Genomic DNA, 9,429 nt, shown 5'->3' on the forward strand with positions numbered 1-9,429 from the left:
TTGGAAGCATTAAACCACATAAATCATTGAATAAACAAGATTTATATATATATAAGTGCCAAAACATGTATTACAACACTAATCCCTCAATAATACACAAAATCAAGATGTAGAAAGCATGTTTGGGGCTAACTCTAGCCCCAAGAGGATGTCTAGCCACTCATGGTAGTGCTTCTCCAACCCTCAAGGGCTAACTCCATGGTAGAGATTTGCTCCTTGGTTGACGAAGAGTCTCCATTGGTGTCTCCAGCCTCCTCCTCCTCTAAGCTTGCTCTCCAAGAGCTCTTACAAGGTATAAGATGGTATGATATGATATGATGTAAAAAGTAATCCTTATCCTTATATAGGTAGGTCAAATGACACACAAAATGAGTTAGGGTCGTGCATAAAATATTCCCCAATGATTAGATAAATGACAACTTTTTGTGAGCTGGATATTTAACTTTTTCGCACTGGAGGAAGTTCGATCGATCGAACCTTGGACTTGGATCAATCGAACATGGCTAAGATCTATCGAACTGAAGTTGGATCGATCCTCATTGGCGGTGCTTTTTGGATAAAGACAAATCTGAGATATTTTGAAGATATTTTTGGGAAAATGACAAAAGTGGTTGGTAGGGTGGTACAACTAGATAAGATCAATCATTTGGATAAGGACAAGGTAGTTCGATCGATCGAAGAATGATGTTGGATCGATCAAACTTTTGAGATCTCTAAAAATGTCATCATGGCTCTGATCCATCTTGAAGTGTTGAGATCGATCATGTTGGATCGATCGAACTTTGATCTGAGATCGATCGAAGATGTTGATTTCCACCTTTTTCTTCCTTTTGCTTCCACTTGGCTCCTTTCTTTGATTCATTCTAGAATTGCTTCATTTCAGCTCTTATTTGGCTGAGTTAGCTTATTTTCGAGAAAAGTGTCTGAAAATGGAAATAATATGAAATTAATCTAAAACGGTAAAGTAAGATAGATAAAGGTACTATAATGCTTAAGCTTAAGGGATTTAAATATGCACTTTTCAGCGCTCATCAGTACTTATGGCCTGAACATTGCATTGGAACACAACTTTATTGATCCATTAACAAAGGTGTCATTGATCAATAATTTTGATCGTCATCTGGATAACATTAAAGTTAGATGCAATTTGAATTGGCTATGAGGGCAAGTGGGAGCTGTTGGGATTTATATGCCCTGGCATAGCAAATTTCTATTTGGATTAAAATGACATGTGTTCCTGATTTTTCTGAAATATTTATACTTTATACAATTGGTGAATTCAATGTATTATGTTTCGATTCATTATAGAATTGATAGTGTCCACTTGATTACAAGAGATATTTATATATGTATGTGATGGCGATCAATACATGAATATAAATAGTAATCATAAATTGTTTATAGTCGGTAATTATGGATGGACTCATAATTAATTAAGACTTGAACATGATCTGCTTTAGGTTGAGATATATTGCAAGAGCCGTCGTATGTAATTGCTCTCTATCACCGTCATGGCATTTGACTCTTAAGCATGAGAAAAGTATAGACTCTTTTATTAATTAATAATTACTTTGATTTGTTCGGCGGATTCTTCGGGATCCTTAGACCGACACTTTGGGTAGTTATGTAATTAATAGTTAGAGGGTTATATTTTCAATTTTTGCATCATTGCTACTTGTATTTATTTTCTATTGATTATGGTTGATCACAAAGTAAATTCGAAGGCCTTTGTATGTTTGTAGACAAAATGATTTATTATATATTTATTTATTTAAATTATTATTTTTGTCAAACAAATGTTTTATTGTGATCGAGCTAGAATTAATCAAAGATACCAAAATAAATATATTAATTAAGTAGTCGAATTGATGACTTTATTTATCCGATAACTAATTATGCATAGAGGGGTCAAAGTGCAACATTGACTTAGAGGTTATTTATTATTTAATTGGAGTTCAATTAATTTCTTTTAGTGAAGTAGAAATTAATTTATAAATTAATTGAATTGGATCCATGGACTGGGCCAATTATTAATTCATTATAGCCAATAAAATAATAAGCCCAAAGGATTCTCACTCATAACTCAACTTGATATTGGAATCCTATTAGATTTGAAGCATGTGAATTAGAGATTGAGAAGGATTTATTGCTTCCTTTTCTTTATCTTTATGTTGCTTATATATATACATGGTCTATGTATATTTTAGGTGTGAATTTTTGGAAGAGAAAAAAAAGGAATATATTTTCTCTCTCTAGAAAATTAGGGTTAGTGTTTTAATCTAATGGAGGCTCCCATAAGCTTAGTTTTCTAAGGTCAATCATGGAGGCTTATGAGTGATTCCTAAAGGTAAAACAATTACTAAAAAGATGGAGATCCAAGGAGAATGCATCTTGCTAAGGGATCTACAATAAGTGAGAACATTCACTTTAGAGGAAAGATTTAAAGGTTTACTCAGACCTTTGATGTAATTATTCAATCCATTAATTGAATGATACATCATATTTTATTTTTGCATAAAACTTATCTCTATGGATGAATGAAGATCTATGAATCAAAATCCCTCAAAAAGTTTTAAATCTTACACGTTTCCAAACAAGTATACCTCAACCAACACAGCCAGCTACGCATCCTATTGCATATACGCTCCCTAACCAACGATTCTGAGACTCAAGCTCATATCGCGGTACATAAATTATATATATATAAATTCCATCCAAATACCATGTTGTGTCGGTCAACTGTTCATCGTCCAAACACGACATATAATTAGGATTTAAATGTTTTAATTAAATCCCTATCTATATATATGAATTCTATCCAAATACAATGTTATGTCGGTCAACTGTTCGTCGTCCAGACATGACATATAATTAGGATTTAAATATTTTAATTAAATCCCTATCATTCCTAATATAGAAATATAAACAACCATCCAATATGTCGTTCAACTGTTTTAGTTGACAGGACATAAAACCATGTATGATTTAACTGTTTTAGTTAATCCATTCCGTATGTATGGGTAGAATTAGCGTTTTGATCTAATCCATCCCTCCATATGCCACCGTCCCATACCGGTGCATATAATGCATATGATCCGTAAATGATACAACACTTTAAACAGTACATCAAATAAAATCTACGTAATCCATATAGTTGATAAAAACATAATTGAAACAGTTCATCAATTAAAAATCCATAATAACATCCATGTAATTGACGAGACAAAGTTTAATTGTTCATCAATTTAAAATTCAAAATCCATCCATGTAATTGACGAGACAAGATTTAAATTTCCATCAATTCAAAATCTAATATACATCCATGTAATTGACAGAATATAATTTACTAATTCTTCAAAAACCAGAGCAACATCCATGTAATTGACAAAAAATATGTAATTAATTCTTCAATTAAATTTAGGAGAAACATAACAAAATCTAATATGTATAAGACTCTATTATGCATCCAAAACAACTTTAAAAATCCTACTCCAGTTATCTAAGTTGCTAAAATAAATGTATGCATTAAATACTGTACATCCGTCAACCGTGTGTGACATCGCTTGAAACTTCCACACTATGAATACCATTAGCATATAGAGATAAATTATGCACTGTGGGTTCAATTACAACATAATATCATGTTTAGGGTCCATGCTACAATCCGTTAAATTTCTAAAACAAAATTACACAATTCAGTCCTTCATATCCGTTAAAGCGTGCAAGGTTGCTTATTTTTATACTGTTTATTCCATTTACTCTACGAATCAAATTATGCAATTAAAGAGTTTAAAATCCCTTGAAATTACTTTTAAATTTTTCAGTTCAGTCCTTGAAACAATTTAAAATCCCAAACACGCCCAAAACGGTGCCCAAACAATTTTGGAACACAACCAAACGAGGCCAAAACAAGGGAGTCTACTCTCTAAACAAAAGAGCAGGCTCTAAGCATCATGGAGCCTTCTCTATTAAATCAAAAAGCCTTTTCTTTCAAACCAAGAGCCTTCTTTTTCAAACCAAGAGCCTTCTCTTTTATCAAAGAGCCTTCTCTTTCAAATCAAGAGTGTTCTCTTTTATCAAAAAGCCTTTTCTTTTATCAAAGAGCCTCCTCTTCGCTAAAGGAGCCGCCTCTTTGCCTACCACGCGTCTTCTGCTTCATCTCCAACAACTTCCGTAGGTTCCGTTCATCTATGTTAAGGTCTCTAATGGTCTTAACAGTCTAACATATATCCAGTATCATCCCAGTCCCTTGTTTATAACAGTAGGAATTAATACCACGATTAAAACAATACCAATTTGTTATGCTTTAAAAACAGACGACGAACGTCCAAACTTACAAGAATTATTTCTGATAAAATTAAACCTACAACAGATAATCAATTTAACATATATTACACATACAAGATTCAATTAACGTCCCATTAAATTCCTAGAGATCATCTAGGTATGCATAGAACACACGCCAAGGGGAGAGAGACAGAATAGAACTTGCCTGTGTGGTTTTTAAATCAAAACCTCGTCGCCGTCTTCCTAAGTGTTTTTTTTCGGCAATCGTGACTGCCGTCAAGAACTCCTCTACTCTGATTCTAACCCTCGAACAGCCCTCAACCTTCCTCCTTGGTCCAGACTTTGAGCCACAGCCGAAACCCTAACAGAATTCCCTCTGTTTGCCTCACAATCTCTCTCTATGTTTTCTCTCTATAACACTGTACGTGCCTAGGGTTTTTCCAACCCTTTTGAAGATGTATAACAGTGTATATATAGGCACCAATAAAACCCTAGGTCCAATTCTAATCAGAGATGGAAAGCCTAATTAACTCATAGTCCAGTCGGCGTGAGACATAAAAGACTAAAACCCTATTCTAACATTATAATTAAAAACACTAATGATTAAATTTAATTAACTCACTTAAAGAAACTAACCAACCATTTAAATAATTAAAACTAATTTAATTCAATTAAAGAAAATAAAAAATACAATTAAATATCCAATTAAACAAACAATTCAATTTTATAACAATTAGTCAATTAATGCAAATAAACAGGCAAACAAAATAATCAATTAACAATCAATCAACGTAAATAAAACAATTACTCAATTCAACCTAAAGACATATCCACATAAGCACATCAAATACAATAATTAAATTCCAATTAAGTCCTTTTAAAAATCAGGAGTATTACATTCTTCGTCCTAACAAAAGGAATTTCGTCCTCGGAATTCACGAAACTTTGAATTATTTGCTTTTAAAATTTATATCCATTCTCGTGTGGACTCAGCCTCTGGGTATAGGTGCCACCGAATTCCAATGCATCCAACCATAAATAAGGTTCTGAAATTTAGCAAATCTACCCTGTCAAGCCGAATATATTTATTCATATCTTGGCAACTCAACCATGCCTCCTTAAGTATAGTTAGTTATACTGTGGCAAATCAACCATGCCTCTTTATGTATATTTAGGTATACTTTGGCAAATCAACCATGCAGACAATTCAACCATGTCTTTGGCAAATCAACCATGCATTAATTCTACCATATATCGATTTTAACTTAACGAAGAACTAAATCACACATAGTACCAACATGCACATCATACGCATAACATTAATTTAAAACCAACCTAGCCAAATAGACAAATTAAACATGTCTTACATCATCCAGTTCACTTGAGCAAACATTCGATGTCCTGATGTACCTTATAATCGTCCGAGTGCATGGAGAAGAAGTGCCGATTTTAAATCGTATTCATTCTGACAACACTAACAGAAACTTCTAATCCTCTATCAGTACCTTAAGCTCGAGTTGAGTAAAGTAACACCTCGACGAAGATCAACCCCAATATTTGTAGTTGACTTCCTTAATTTCCGTGATAATAGCCAGTGTCGTTATTATACAGGCTAAAATTTCAACTGCGAACTCAATAACGAATCGAAAGATATGAATATCCTATCGGTTGTTGAGAGCGTCCACTTCCTTATTCCCTTCCACCAAACAGAACTTAATGCAAAGTGTGAATCACCACTTTGATGCATCTAAGTCGTCTTGTAATCCCCTCTATTCATATGAACTGATGTCCCACCAGTTCGAAATAAACCAAAATTGAGCTGATTTAATATTGAAACTAACCAACATCCCAACTAAAATCCTGACCCTTTTGTAAAGTCAGCAATCCCTTAACTAAATCCGTGAAAATGCCTATCGTTTTCACTATAGTAAAGAAAAAGGCTGCAAGGGTCCAGTAATCTCGAATGCTCTAGCTCGATCATCTAATAAATATTAGAAATGGTGTCACAATCATTATATCCCTCTGCTTGCCTATCCTCTAAACAGCTGCTTCATACTGTGGAACATTTTATTTTCACCAGGATGAATAAGAACTAAAAGTTGCCACTAGCTTTCGTCTGCACCCACTGTTTAAATTGGAGCATTGTCAAAAGTTAACCCTACAACTTAAGTCCATGCACCACTGGCCCATGATAGACTAACCGATATAGAAAGTCAACCCGTAATTCTATTCATCGAAAGTCAACTATTATAACTTTTCCACACACACTGTGCACCTCTTCCTTATTGTAAGTGATCAGTCTCACCATCCTGTCTTTGACACACCCTATTTCTTTAATATAAATAAGTGTCAATTTGACTCCTTGTCTCACTTCAAATGAATATGGAACTTTTCCATCCTCCATATAGTCATCAATGTCGTAGTAATAGCAAATTGTTGTGAATTATGACCCTTAAAAAAAAATTCCACATTTTATACAGTGTAGAAACTTTGGTTCCTCCTCCAAGTGCAACACCAATAACTCCTCCAAATGACACCCTCGTGAATAGTGTATTGGTTACGAATAGACTGATGAAGATTTAATCAGTCCACTATCCTCTCTCGGCGTCATGCTAATAAGTACCTACCAGCACGAAATCCTCCTTCCGTCTTGGTGGCCACTTCTGAAATTTCCAAGAAGATGTTCTGCACATCTGACACCTTTGATAAACCATAGTGGCATTACAGTGGTCTTTATCTACCACAACCTCATGAATACCGCCACATTAACATCCACCATTATTAGGATGCTGTAAAAAAATGAATCCATATCTAGTATAGAGCATATCAACTAATCGTTTTAGATTATTTGAATCGAATTGATAGTTTAACTATCCCATCCCAAGTAGCATACCATATTGATGCATGTCCAGGTCCAATAAATTGGCTAGAATCATGTATATCTACCAAATTCTATGACCACATGCTCACAATCCTAGCGTAGATGGCACTATTTCTCCATGTTATTAAAACAATAGTTGGCTAATCACATACTTGTGTCCCCAACTAAACCATATTCCAAATCCTGAATAACTGACGAAAAATGAACCACGTATGATACACACAATAAAACAATATATATATATATATATATAATTCTACTTCAGATAACGTCCATTCCAGACAAGAAAACCTCCTTTGAACTTAACTTGCCGAAATTGTTTCACAAAATCTCCTTTTATAGTTTCGTAGGTAATCATCCAACCTCAAAACCTATCCGTTCAAAATAGCTTAAAAGCAACATTCGTTTGCCTAAGCAAATACCAAAAGGCTTAACCCTCATCCTTCTCATACGCGGAATGCAAATCGTCTAACGTGGCTTTATAAAGCAACTTAAAACATCACAACCTAATCCCCATACGCTCCGGAACGTGATATAAAATCATGTCTTCATTCTGATAAAAAAAAACTCCATCAAATCCCCAATTTCAGAAGAGTACTTCTTACCTGACTCTCTAAGAGATGATACAAAAATTCAACTATATGTAAATTGATCCACGCCAACTCTACTAGTATAATTCTTTATACTACTAGCGAATAAGATCACCCTCGTGCGATCCTTCATCTTCACGATTTAATATCCTCTTTCTTGGATACACTGTAATCTCTTCCCTTAGGATCCTCTTCAGACTCCTACCCTTTGCTTGTCTCTTTTTTGAGAACAACTGAAGTTGTGTTGACCCCGATATGTGGTGACCTAACACCTACACCTTAATCCTCCCTTGGCTTATACTTTCTAAGTAATGCCAACCCCATAACTAAACCTTTAATCCCAAGTTTTAATTCTCACAAAGAACTCGACAACGTACTCCTTTACTCATTTGGGTCTTTATTGACTTCGCTTTGCACCCAATCCTCCTCCCAATGTCAACCATTCTGTAACTATAGAATATAATTGACATCAACTCCTCCTAATGAACCGTAAATAGAGTACAATGAATGCTAATATGGCTCTAAGTTTTAAGAGACGCAACGCGAAAGTCCTATAATTAACGAAAGACACTCTTAAGGACACTAGAACCTGGAGTGCTCTGATACCAACTGTGATACCCCCAGATTTCCGAATGCGGGTTAGCCAGGCCCATGCCCAATTACCTGAGGGTATCAAACCAATTAGCAATAAACGAACACAAAATACAATTAAGATAAACATGAATAAATAAAATTGCTGAAAATAAACTAAAATGATAATCCAGAAATTGAAACCTCAGAATAACTTTTATAAATAAGAAACTATTCTGATACATTAAATTTCTCTATTTCCAATACAACTCGAGAATCCATCTGGTGGACCCCTAATAAAACTCCAACATTGAAAACAACAACTGAAGAACTCCAATGCTAAATCATGAAAAAAAAAAAACTCCCACGTCGTCAAAAGAATGAGTAGCCGTCTCTGCTCAGCACGAACAAGCTCTAAGACCTGGAACCGTCCGTTACTTGAAAAATAATAGTGGATCAGGCCCACGAACAAGTTTTATCCTAACTACAATCCAAACAGAAACCCAATACGTAGATACATCCTAGATGTCTCAACCATACCTATATAGTCCGTAAATAAATATATATATCCACACTACAGGACTCTCATTGGACTATGATGAAGGTCTCAACCTGAATAGAAGGCAACAAGTAAAACGCACCTGAGTGGGCATGACTACCTGAGCCTAACAGGGTATACCTCAGCCAACACAGCTAGCTACGCATCCTACTGCATATATGCTCCTTAACCAACGATCATAAGACTCAATCTTATATCATGGTACATAAATTATATATATATAAATTCCATCCAAATACCATGTTATGTCGGTCAACTGTTCATCGTCCAGACACGACATATAATTAGGATTTATATGTTTTAATTAAATCCCTATTTATATATATGAATTTCATCCAAATACAATGTTGTATCGGTCAACTGTTCATCGTCCAGACATGACATATAATTAGGATTTAAATGTTTTAATTAAATCCCTATCCTTCCTAGTACAAAAATATAAACAACCATTCAATATGTCGTTTAACTGTTTTAGTTGACAGGACATGAAACCATGTAAGATTTAACTGTTTTAGTTAATCCATTCCGTATGTATGAATGGG

The sequence above is a fragment of the Cornus florida genome, unplaced genomic scaffold (assembly GCF_030987335.1).
Source record: "Cornus florida cultivar Cherokee Brave unplaced genomic scaffold, ASM3098733v1 CherokeeBrave_3.0.0_Hap2_Chr11, whole genome shotgun sequence".
Lineage (NCBI taxonomy): Eukaryota > Viridiplantae > Streptophyta > Magnoliopsida > Cornales > Cornaceae > Cornus > Cornus florida.